Genomic DNA, 13,911 nt, shown 5'->3' with positions numbered 1-13,911 from the left:
GAAGCCTTTGAATTCAAGTCCCAAGTAATGTCTCACAAGTCATGCCTTGAGTCGAGTCAAGTCAAGTCAACTTACTGTTCTTTATACAACCTCACATGTTGAACACAGTGGGAAGTTGTTGCATCCCTGTCTGTGATTTACAACCTGCATTTTTTGCATATTGAAATTTGTTTGTGTATTTTGTATGGGCAAGTCAGTTCTTCATGGTTCTCTCTTGCAACTTGATTGGATGCCGTGGGATTAGCTCAAGCAAGGAGTCTCTGGGGAATGTAGTGTTGATTTTCTGAGAATGAATAACATTAATGTGAGTTGATTCTAGGCTTTGGCAGTATAAATACAGTATACCAGGGTATTAAGAAATCCTGATGCTAAGATTTTCAAATCTGTCCCAAATATAGACGCATCTCTTTCTAGTAACCTAATAGGGAGGTGCTGTATTGTAATGTACAACACCTGACACCAGGGTTCAGTGCCTGTGTGGTAGTGCAGCTACTAAAAAAGAGATTAAAATGCTTATGTGTTGGATTATTTTGGATTTAGTCCTGATGATAAAGGTAAGCCAGCAAGCAAGACAGACTGAAGACAGTGAATGTGTGCTGAGTGGTGGAAAAGGTGAGCAGTGAAGTTGTCAGTCTGGTAATAAATGTACAGTGACGGTGCTGTAAATGCAGCATGGGTTTAATTTTTTCAGTAAACAAAAGCTGCAGCTTCTCAAGACCGCAACAGAGTTCCTAAGTGTGTGTGTTGTTTCCCAGCTGTGTCAATAGCATCACTATTACGATCAGCTCCACCTACATTGCGTTAGTACTACAGTACAGTGGAGTACAGTCAGTTGAGACGTTTCACTCAAATTTAACAAAAATACTTGCATAATACCATTTAAGCCGGTACAATGTCAGGAAGGTATGAAAAAACAGATACCACCCAAACCTAGTTGATTTAGAAAATTAAGGGAAATGAGTTGATTCATGACTTTGTTAGTTTTTAAATAACTTACTTTTTAATCTTTTGGTGTGAAGATAGAAAGTATTTTCAAGTCAAAAAGCTCAATTCCAAGTGATGTCATGAATCATTCGTGTTATTGATTGACTCACAAGTCAGTCTCTTAACGCTTCACTCAATACAAACTGAGGACCAGCTTTCCTTGTGGAACTTGGTGGAAACTACAATCAGAGATTTGCACTGCAAAACCAATCTAAAGTCTTTGGGGCAGCTGTTCATACTGTGGCAGTAAAATGCAGAAGTCGTGGACCTACCACGATGTCGGGGGAGCATCGTTTCTGGTAAGGACTGTCCTTATAAAAATGTAGAGAACAAATGTAGGTTTGTTAGCTGCTGTTTTCGCCACTGTTTAAATTTTAGACATCCCCAGACAATCAGTAGGTGGGGAGATCTCTGATTGTCTGGTACAGCGAGCGTATTTGTGTTAAAGTCTGAGCCAAATTGCCATGCAATGCGAAAAACTGCAACATCTGTTTTGATCTTGTTAAGAATCTAAAGTTATCAAATGAATCCACACCGCTGCTTTACCATTTCTGATACAAACATTCAGAAGAAAATACTGTACTTTTTACTCAACTACATTTATCTGACAGATGAAGTTACTGATCACTTTGCAGATTAACAGGAAACATTTAATGAGCACCTGAACCAGCACCAAACATAAAAAGGTATTCACTCACAGGGGGCATTTTGATGCATAACAGCTACTTTTATTTGTGATAATTAAAGTTAATTTTACTCATATAACTACTTTTCCACCACTGCTGCATTGTATAGAAGGGTATACTCACTGTCTCATTATGTTGCTCTAGGCTTTGCATTAGATGTTTTTTCATCAGTGAAAAATGCATCCTATATACTGCAGAAAAGGCTTCCTATAGGTTTTTGGTTAAAGATTGTCTGTTGAAGTTAAATATCAGTCTGGTCTTGCCTCTCGCAAGAAACAGTCATTAGTTCTCCTAAACCACATTCGCTGAGGTTAGTTCACGTGCAGTTCACAATGAAGAAAGCAAATTTATCCGCAAATACCACTGTAGGCGATTTCACAAGAGCTGAAGACGAAACCTTTAATCACTTTGCAAAATATCATATTGAGCACCATAAATCAATTGGCAAACAATCAATCATTCTGGCAAGTAATCCAAACCCTTTGGCAGGCCTGCTCTTGAAAAATATTTACTCTTCCTACGCATTTGATTGCGTAAGATTTAGAGATTACCAAAACATTTAGTTATTGTCACAGGAAACCTTCTCTAACGTGCAAAGTTGCATGTTTGCTTGTTGATCCATTTTAATGCATTATTCAAAATATAGACTTAATGGTTTGTTAAATAGCAGTAATTCCCAGCATTTCACTGGCATGACCACAATATTTACAGGTTTATTCTCAAGCATGACAGCCATCATGAGTAAGAGGCAGTGGTACAGATTTGTTAACTAAGTTGGCCTCTTGATTTGTAAATAATATCCACAGACTGTTTGCCAGCTGAGAATGTCTTCAGTCAGGGACAACCCTACTTAACTCCTGTGTAAACACCTTTCAGTGGCTCAGCTACCACCTGACATCTTTTGTGTCCACACACACCTTGATTTCTGGCACGTAAATAGAGAGAGGTATCTGAACTTGGGAAGGGTCCAGGTTTTCTCAGCTACACCTGGGGAGCGCTCCTGCCAGGATTCAAGATGAAGTCTATTCATTCCCAGTCTCAAACAATATCCAGCCCGTTCACCGCAGATCACAAACAGCCGCAGATGGGCTCACAGAGCCAAGTTTCTACTTACTGTGTGTAAACAACACAGCACCTAAAATTAAAGATTAAAAGTGAGCAAGCTTGATAATTATGGTTGCGTGTTTCATGTGATATTAAATCGCTCATGATCGCTCCCGTCAACAGATCACCACTTATTCAGCTTTTGCATGGTGTGTTATTTGAGTAAGAGTGAACATGACAGGTTGGCTTGCTGCATTGTGGAAGGCTGTTATAAGAGCAAAAGTCTGACATTTTGGGAAATATGCTTATTCACTTTCTATCAGACAGTAAGATGAGAAGATTGATAGCACTGTCATTTCTGTCTGTTGAATATAAGGATACAGACAGAAGACAGTTAGCTTAGCTTAGACTGGCTTGTCTAGTGCTGCCTTCATCAGTTAGTTCGTCTGTGTTATTGTCTGACTTTGGAGTTTTTAAAAAGTTAGTTTGAGTCACACAGCATTCTTGTCTGGTATGTCTGGTAAACATAAAACTTCAGCCAGCAGCTGGTTAGCTTAGCTTAAAGACGGGAAACAGGTGGAAACAGCTATCCTGGATCTGCCTGATCAAAATCCACCTGCCAGCACCTCTAAAGCTTACAAACACATTATATCTAATTTGTTTAATCTGTACAAAAACTTAACTGTAAACACTTCATCATGGGGCTTTAGGAGGGGAAGTTTTGTGTGAGACTATTTCTGGGTCATGTAACAGTGACTTTCTGAAGTCGCAGCGAGGTTGTCTGTGAAGTTATGTCAAGTGCCGAGCAATTTCTTAACTTCCTGGAGTCTCCGCTGGTTGCCTGGCAACTGCTCACAGCTGAGAAATAGCTCTGCACATAACCCCCAGTAAAATGGTGAAATGACAGTGGTTTTGGTCTTTGTTTTCTTATTCTTTGTTTTCTTTTTTTATGAATTAAAAATACAAGACAGCGCCTTAACTCTGAAGGTGCTGGTAAGTGGATTTTGTTACCACACAGTGCCAGGCCAGCTGTTCCCCGTTTCCAGTTTTTGTGCTAAGCTAAGCATATTGGCTGTTTGCTGTAGCATGTATTGATCTTCTTATCTATTTCTCAACAAGAAAGCAAAAAAATGCATTTCCCAAATTGATGAACAATTCTGATCTGAGGGCCTAAAATCACTCTGTGCATCTACATGTGTAGCCTGTAAAGCAAAGTTATGTTCCAGACTATTTCTTAACTTCCTGGAGTCTCTGTTGATTGCGTGGCAACTACTCCATTATTCCCAGTCAAATGGGGAAGTTTGAATTTATGAGATTTGAGTTGGGTTTCCAGAAACCTAAACAACCCCGACCTCACAATCCAAGATGGCTGCTCCACACGTCAACCACAGTGAAAGCTGTGATAATATAGTATTTGTATCTCTGTCTCCACAGTCGTATGAGGGGTGATAAGGAATACCAATGTGTTCAAACACATTGCTTAGAGAACCCTATAAATCTTCCACATTAGACATTGAAAATTTTAAAATGTAAACAAAATGCTGCTTTGCTGTATTCACAAAATACACAGGCTGCTTGTAGAACAGGATTAGTCAAAGCAGTCAGAGCTAAGGTTGTAAGTTATGAACTTGCTGTGTGCATGATTTCACTTTCAACTCATGCTTGATATCATTTGAGGATTCACACAGGTGAGTGCGTGAAAGCACAGGAATGCACCTTTTTTAAGCATCATCAGCATGTCAGTCATTCCCAAAGGGCAGTAATTCAAAAGCCTATAGGCCCCCAGTGAGGGCCCTGCTTCTTAATAACACCTGGTTTTAAGGAGATCAGCGGGAGGGTTTGTCAGTACATGACAAGAATGGACACTAATCCCAAGCAATACCCACTGGTCCTGCATGTCTCTTGAGTGGGATAATTGATTCCCACACCCTTCTTAAAACACGCTCACCCCCTCTTCTCAGACCCAGCAACCAAGAAAACAGAGCTTGTTTCATTCTGCTGTCGAGGGAACACGGCCATGAGGACAAAAGCGTGTGGAGGCTTTTTTTTTTTGCTCCTATGAGGGTTGAACTGAGGGCTGTCATAAGTGTTGTAGGTGGTAGCAGAAATTTGTTTGGTAATGGACACTAATCTCTTTAGGCTGTCAGGAAAGTTTTCCCTCCGTGCTCCTGGAGATACTTACCCTCCTCTACCATTTCCTGCCTTTCTCAGAAGCTAACATGCATATATAAATGAACAAAATGCATTTTAGATATGAATATTATAGATTCTTAGTCGTATCAGATATCCATGAGAAAGTAACGCTGCAGAAAAGTCAACTTTGTTGCAGCTCCAAGTGTGACCAGAATACTCAGTTCAGATTAGAGTGTTAGCCTGCAGTGTTACATTTCTTTGCAATTACAATGAGGTTCCTCTGGGCATTGAGGTTAGTCTGTGCACCGACTATTCAAATGAGATGGAATGTGCTACGGGATGTTGATGGAGTTTGAGGTATTTCCTTGAAAGGAACTAAAATGCATTCAATATATTTCAATGTACAGTATATATTTTTGATAAACACTGCACGCTTGGCATCCTCTGCATGCCCATATACAGTAAATAAAACAAATAAAGAGATCTAGAAAGATGAAGATTATTAATATAATGCAAGACAGATTGTATCTCATAGAGCATAAAATATGGTATTAGATTCTACATAAAAATGTCATTTTGAGCAAAGAGCAAAGATTGAATTCCTCCTCCCTCTCCTCTGAGTCTTATGTATTAGCCTTGGTCTGACCTTGTCTTGATATCACATCCCTGGAGAGGAATGTAAATCGTATCCGTCCAATCCCAACCCAGTTACCACCAAACTCCTCGTTCTCACCACCCCTACTCCGCTGCAGGGCCACATGATCTTTTCCATGTACCAGACATAATTTGTGGCTTAGGTTTGGAGGCTGACGGTGCGTCTGCGCCACTCTGCTGTTTCAGGCGTCGGGTGCACCATGTGCAGCAGTTCTCAGGGATTCAGGATTCAGGATAGTTCGTCCTCAGGGGCTGGAGAGGTAGCTGTTGTTTTTGAAAAATCAGTGAAAATGCAGTCAACCTTCTGTTGGTTTAATTTCACTGCATAGAGAAAAAACATGACACATTGCTAATAAATACATTTTAAAGGAGAGCAAGGAGCTAAAAAGTAACCAAATTGAGAAAAGATACTGCTAAACAGGTGTCCTCAAAGTGAGTTCTTGCATAATACCATCTCCTGGATTTACCTTGAGTGTAGAGACCAAAAGAGTGGCAGCAGTTTGAAGAAGGTGCATCTTACTATCAGAAAAGACCATAGTAGAACTTAATCCTGGTGCTTCATTTGTGGCATGTAACCTAGGGTCCATGCACATTTTCTTGTGAAGTGTCTTGAGCCAAATTGTATGTGAGCGTGTGGCAACTTGTCCATTCTTGAAAGTGTTTAAGTAGGCACATCTGAGCTGCTGCTGCTGCTGTGTAACTGTGGGAGGAACACCTTTAATGCAAGGTGAAGTGGTTGGTAGTAGTAAACATGAGCTTCCCAAACAGAACATTTAAAGGGATGGTTTGAATTATTAGAAGTGGGGTTATATGAGGTATTTATCAATAGTGAGAGTATTGACTACAGTAGATGGCGGTCAGCACGCCCCCAGTATTGGAAAGTAGCATGAGTACCTGTGTAGGGAGCCAAGCAATGTACTATGCACATTTTAGCTACCTAAAAAAATGTCTGTTTCCACCGCTCTACCTTACTGTCAGACAGCCTTTTCTGTTGGGATACTGCTGTTTTATAAGCCAAACAAGTCTCCAAAGCAACCAGACTCCACCGCTGCCTCAATTGGGTAGTTAGTTTGTGTTTGGTGTGTCCAAACTAAGTTTTTAAAACACTCAAGTCACACAGTAACACACACAAACAAACAGATGGAGCAACTCTTAAACATACTTATTATTTTCTGTTTCTGACAATAAATCCCCATAAAATATACAAACTGGACAATGAAGTGGCTGAAGTACGTTTTGCTGCTGACCCTGTCCACAGTAATACATTATTTAGCTTCCGTGCTGGCACTCCTCTCCGCTGTTTCATCCCATTGGTGGCCAACGGCTTTGCTCACTCAAGCGTTAATTACATTTCCTGTCTTGCAAACAATGACATTAATATCTGACAGTAATATCAAACCACAGTCTACTAGGTTTTTTATTGCTAAAGCCGCATGATACGATCCACCCTTCGGTTTCCCAGCAACCTGTGAAACACTCTGGTTGAATGGTGTTTACAGAATCGCAATTTTCTATTTGCCCTTGAACAAACACGGCCATTCATCCAGGTTCTACAATGACACAACTCAGTCTCAACAGTAAAAAGTAGTGACATGTGAACAGTTCGAGCCAGGAAAGTACAGGTTGCCTTACGAGGACAGACGATATGGTAGACATATAGTGAATGGGTCGTGCTCTTGACCAGCAGGTGGAGTTGATGGAATGGTTATGATCTGCTTTACTGAGCATTAATGAAACAAGACAGAGTCCAGCTGAGCAGCTGCAGTCCATGTCCGTGCAGGCTCCCTCTCAGCTGATTGCGACCTGGGATGACCCAGACAAAAGTGTCATATTGTGTGGAAAAGACCAGAGAAGAAGAGGAAGAGACTGAAAGAAGGTGGAGACATGGAGCCTCACACTCACTCTCTTAGCAGTTGATAGAAAACACTGCACCCTGATATGACACGAAGGGCTGTTCCTGTAATTAAAGCTGCATTGTCTCTTCTTGTTTTCTGGCTTAATGTGTGACCTCAGCGCTAACACAACTATCTGAGTCCCTCTGAGGAAAAACCTTGTGACCAAAAGCTCCCACCACAGACTGTTTAAGACTTCAGTTACAGACAAAATGATACTTAACAGGCTACACATGCAGACAGACAGAATGGTTTTAGGTGCATCTATTGGCCTATCGTGACGCCTTCTTTAAATTAGAGGATTAAAACCAAACCAGACATCTGGCATTATTGCTTTTTGATCTTACTGTTGCTTTTGATACAACTGACCACTTGATTTTAATTTAAGTCAAGTCTTGGGAAGCAGAGATCGGACCATTTGTTGTTTTTCAAGTTGCAAGAAAGCCTGAAGTGTTTGCACTTGTCCCAAGTCAATACTGACAAGTTCCAGGTCAAGCCCCAAGTCATAAACTTTGATTTTTGAGGCCTAAACAAGTCATAATGTGCTCTTCACCTAATGTAATGCAGAACCTTGCGTTACTGTTCTTTGTGTGACTTCAAACAAAGTTGGAAGTTGTTGTGTATCCGTCTGTAATTTTAAACAGTATGTTTTTTGGTCACCATTGCATAGTTTTTGTTCATGTACAAAATTATCTTTGTTATCATTTTTTCCAACTAACATGACGCTATTCCTCATACTTGTCTCTTGCAACTTGATTGGGTCCTGTATTGACTTGCTGAGAAGGAAAAGCGTTAATGTTGGTTGATTCAGAAAGTGAAGGGAAATGAATTGATTTGCAGCATGCTTTTTATTGTTTGGGCTTGAAGGAATGCATCGAGCCAAATGGCTCAAGTCCACGTGGTGTCACAAGTGGATAAGTCCAAGTTGAGTTGCAAGTGTTTTTTGATTTTGCCAGGTCAAGTCTTAAATCATCAAAATTGTCACTTGTGACTGTTTTAGGTGTGTTTTGTACCTCTTTGAATGGAAATTAATAACAATTTGTATCTATGATAGGTTCATCTCTCAAAAAGTTCAGTTATCTTGTTAAATCTTTGTAATGACATCTACTCCTTCTCCTTCATTAAAATTCAAGAATGTATAAATATAACTTAAACTGCTGGACAACAGATGTTTGAACACCTGTTGTCCATCAGTTCAACTCACTGTTAAGTCCATTCTCAATGTCTGCATGCTGGAGAATTCAAGTTTCAACATCACAGTTTCGTAAGTTGAATTTTGAGCCAGGATTGGCTTCTAAACAATTTGTGATGTCACAAATTAGACTCATAGGCCCATCCCTGATAATCGACTTTTCAATGAGGACATAGAAACTTTCCACTTTTAACAGATGAATGTAAAAAATATCCTTCTAGTGTCAAACTCTGCACATACATCATGCTATACAGTGACGCTCATATATTCAAGTGTAGGAACAAGAGGGAAAATTTCAGTGGATGGGGACTTTTACTAGAGAGGACAGACCTTCACCAAGGCTAAATGCCATATAATTTGGATCCACTCTATAATTCAATGGGTTCTTCCTTGGGGAATGTTACAGTCTTCAATCAAGTTTCATGAAAATTGAGCCACTATTTTTTCTGAAATACTGCTGACAAACAAACAAACAGCAGTGTGTTTTTGTCTCTAAACATTAAGCCTTATTGCTGACATCTCAGGGTCCCATTTGACTGCAACCTTTGTCCAATCTTACTTTCTATATTTCTAAAATTCAATTTTCTTGGTCTGCAAATCACTTTAAAACTGCAATTAATGCTTTTGTTGCACCCCCCTTTGGTAGATCAGTGCAACTTCATCTATCGATATCTATCAGTAGATTCTATTCAAGCTGTAACTAATGTTTTTATGATGGCGAGGAAGAGCCGCTGAGTAGCTGTAGCTGAACTGAACATCTGTCCTAATGCTCAGCTAACAAACAATTCAATAAATGACGTTTCAATGTGTTCTGAGCTCAAAAGCAACAAACCTGACCTCAAAGTCTACAAAGACAGTTTACACTAAGATATGGAAGTTGTCTCTTATGATTTGCCTTATCAGAAGCCTTTTTACACCCTGTATTGCCAAGAGGCGAGCAGGCAAGATAGGGACGTCAACGCCTGTGGTAATGCCCATCCTGAAGATAAAGTCAAAGCAGAGGCAGACCCCTTTGCTTTCTTTCCCATCATGTCTGCAGACCAACGGGGAAGAACAAGGGAAAGTGATGAGTTGTTTCCAGGTGTGAGCTCGTGGGGTGTGTCACAACTTACTGAGGCACAACTCTCCTCCCTTTTCCTTGGAAGGGTTGTAACTCAACCAGAATTACACAGGACGAAGAGTTGTTGTTTACAAGCCACATTAGTCTGGTCTTAGTCATCTTCTCTCTCTCGCACGGAACATCTGAGCTTGTTTTTGATGAACATATACAGGAAAAAGAGAGCAAAACAATAGATAAAATTGGATTCTGGGAAATATTAATTTAGGTTGTCACAGTGCTTAACTTCCATTTGTTTTAGTTGTCGTTCATGGTCGCTTTAAGTAGGCCTAAACAGAACCTGTTCAGTCTTAAACATTTTATTCACCAGGGACTGCATTACAGAAACTTCTTAGCAATGTTAAAACAGAGATAAACAAAAGTTAGTGGGCTAAAATAGCAGACACAGTCTCCACCAGATTAAACAGGCAAGCTAACACTACCGTTAGCTACTGTTAGCAAACACTACTGTACTGTAAGCAACTGTTAGCTAACACCACTGTAGTTAACACTACTATTAGCTTGTTAGTTAGTTAGCTTATACTACACATGGAAAAGTGAACATTAGAACAGAAAGTCAGAAGAATTAATTTAAGATTTTGCAAAGTTAGGATGCTTTGCTGTGTTAAGTTAGGATTGGAACATTGAGCCTCATTCACCAATATCTTCTTTTTGTTTGTTTGTTTGTTTGTTTGTTTGTTTGTTTTAAGAAAGGTATGTGTCAAATCTATGAATGTTTATAAGGCACAGAATTGATGGCACCTGTGTTGTTATAATGATGAATCCCATTGTCCTCGCTCTTTAATTGTGCTCTTGAGTGCTTGATTCAGTTCATACCTAAGAACAGTCTTTGTGAAACTGTGGAAGTGGCTTATAAGAAGAAATTTCTTCAAAAAAATGGTTAGTGAATGAGGCCCCTGTTCATCTGTAATGGCTGTTTTTCATAAATCAGGTCCTACCCCTTGTTACTATGGTGACCAAACAGCTAATATAGGACCTGCAAGTTAGCAAGTTCCTGTGATACGGCTCCAGCTCCCTTTCTAGACAATCCACCACAGAGCAAGTCTGTGTCCTTGCAATTTACTAAGCCTGCTGCTCAAAACATCCTAAATATAAAAATTATTTTACAATATTAATCTGTTGCAATTATTGAACAAAAACACATTTTCCATGGAACAAGTAGTAAAATAAAACTAAATTACCTGTGTTTTTGTATTTTTATCTTATTTTAAATATTTTTCTATTGATTGTGTTGGTATTTAATTCTACCTTATTTTCATTCATTTATTTTTTGTTTTTATTGTTTTTTTTAACTGCCTCTTTGTTTGAAAGGTACTAGACTTGCTTTGCCTTAAAGTTGTAAAATATATATATTTAAATATAATGTCTGGACCACATGTGCCTCCAATTGAGATTTGGATTTATTTATTTTTTCTTTTTCTTTTTTTAAGTTCAGTAGTAACAATAGACATTGTAATTTCATTACAATGCTGACATCTAGTGGTGCTGGTACATTTGTACACAACAAAAACCTTGAAGTAAATCAGTTTGAACAGAAGCTGTGGTTTGATTTTCTTTGTATGTTGCGTCTTATTAAGACACTCGAATGCACAAATGAGCATTAACAGCTTTGAGACACATCAGGAAAATATTCATGGAAAACTCAGTGAAGTCATGAAAATGTGATTAGTTCAATATTTGTGTATTGCATGATGTTAGCGTAGCTGTGTTGTGTCAAACAGAGGGAGTCTGACTGAGGCCTATGATGCAGAGCAATGACAAGACTCACTTGTCGGATATGACTCGTGGCTAAGGGCACTTTGCAAAATGACATCATCATCGCAGTGAGGTCACCATGGGCACACAGAGGTGCCATGATGTCCTGCTGTTTGCTGAATGGATGGACTGCAGAGACAGTGTGGGAAGCGTGTTGATGGAGGACCAGTTTACAGTTTGCTGAATAGATTACTTTTGAAAAAGCTGTTCATTGGGTGACCACTTTATAAAAAATAACTTGATTTATTTTTATGATATGTAGAAGTTAAACATGTTTTACACACATTTTAGCACTTATTAAGCGAACTATATGATCTGCACTGAGTTGCCGTGAGCTGAACAGGCATCACATTTTTCTCATGCATTTAACACCCTTGCTGACTTGGCCTCTGTGCCAGTGCTGACAGCTACTGGAGAGAAGAAAAAAAAAGTTCAGTTCATAGCTGCTCTGGCTTCCAGATTTCCCCCTCAGCAGCTGCCAAAACCCTCCAGCTCCTCTGTGCAGCTCTCCAGTTATTTACTGTATGTATGAATGTTTTGGTCATTTAGTGGCAATGTCTGAATTAGTCAGCATTACATGATAAATATTTGCTTACTTATGATGGTTACGGTTATTTTTAGTAGTCATAGGAAAATTAGTAGTAGTAGCAGCAGCAACAGCAGCAGAAGTGTTGTATCAGCAGTAGTTCTAACTTCTTGAATTTGTTATGACTGTATAATTATTCCTACCACTACTTCTATCAAGAATGGTTTAACACTGAATTTCAAGGACAAACCATTCAGGGGTTTTGTTGTTGTTGTTGTTTGTTTGTTTGTTTTTTCATATTTGAGGCTGTTTTGAAGATGATGTGGCCCAGGCCCTTCAAAGTGGTCTCTATGGACTAACAGCGACTAAAATTTTGAGGTACATCTCCACAAGTCTCACTGTCTCATATGCCATTATCTCTTCCTCCCTAATTGTATGTCTTGATGTTTTGTTTTTGGTTTTTATCGTCAACTCATTATGTTTCTCTGTCAAGTTGTTTGTTTCATTTGTGCTTGTGTGATCCTCTGAAATAAACAACATATACTCTTGAAAAAAAAAAGATTACCATAGCTGTTACTTCAATAACACTTGTTTTAATCACCGGACTGTTGACTCTTTTGGTAGAATTACTCATTTCATCCTACCAAGTAAATGTCTATCTTTAAGTAGTAAATGTGTTATCACCATAAGCAATAATGAGTATCAAAGTACTCATAATTTACTCTGCAACAAAGCATCATGTTTTATAGACTGAGCATAGGTTTTCTATGTAAAATCTGCAAAGTAACTTTTAACTATAGCTAGCAAGTATTTTTCTATTTGTGGTGAAGTAAATATGGGCAAGCAGAAAATGAAAATACTCAAATAGTACAAGTGTCTCAAAATTGTGCTTACAGTACTTGAGTAAATGTACTTCCCACCACTGGAAGAGCAAAGATGAAAGAAGGTAACGGCTTTTTAAGTGTTTGCCGAAGTTGCAGTACACAACATTGTCCACTAGATGTCGCTAACATCTTGTGTTCCGCTGCTTCTAGAGACCTCAGGACGTGTGTAGCATGTCCAGCCTCCTCCAGACGAGTCATTCAAGTTTAGTAGGAGGCAATATGAACACTGGGAATTAGAGAACAATGACAGGTCTGACTCAATAAATAGTTATTGCATGACTGACCGACGAGTCACTGGGAAGAAGCAGGTATGTTGCCGCATGTCAAACACCGCAGAGTTGATACACTTCTCTAGGACAGACCGTGTAAAAGATATGCTGTGTATAGGCCTGTTCACTTAGCCTATATTGTGATTATGCATGTAGATCAAGATATCCAAATCAGCTCGAAAGGGTTAAGCAAACTTAAACTCAAAAGCTCACAGAAAAGTTGAATCCCAGCAGTTAAACAAAATATTTTAAATAAAAAAAATTATCTGACTCGTTTCTGTTTTTTTAATATTAGCTATGGAAAGTGGTTACAAACAGTTCATTGGACTGCCATTGTAGGAATTATTTGTAATTAACTGTTAAACTAATCCATGGCATGCTGCTAAATGCTTCTGTTGAGTTTTTTAAACAGCAATATGAAAAAAAAAAAAAACAGTCATTGCAGCTTCATTAATGTGCACATTTTAGTTTCCTTGAGGGTTCTTGCTGCTATTGGTCAATTGCCCCCTAAGCCCTCCCCTGGTGCTATAACAAATTTTATTTTTCAGTCTCTTCAAGCCACAAAACTCCACTAAAGGCTTGATGAAACATTTATTCGATATCATTACAGTATCAAATAATCATTATGATTATTATCATTATTATTGTTTCATATCCTACATTACAATAAGTGTTGACAAAAAATAGTTTTGTTAATTTAATGCGTTAAATTTAGAATTTATCTTCTTGTTACCGCTTGTACAGCCCTATTAGTCACTGATATTGCACAACAGCT

Source organism: Lutjanus erythropterus, chromosome 12 (genome assembly GCF_056507025.1).
Source record: "Lutjanus erythropterus isolate fLutEry1 chromosome 12, fLutEry1.hap2, whole genome shotgun sequence".
In the NCBI taxonomy this organism is placed as follows: domain Eukaryota; kingdom Metazoa; phylum Chordata; class Actinopteri; order Lutjaniformes; family Lutjanidae; genus Lutjanus; species Lutjanus erythropterus.
The sequence above is the reverse complement of the archived record's forward strand: the minus strand, read 5'-3'. Positions refer to the sequence as shown.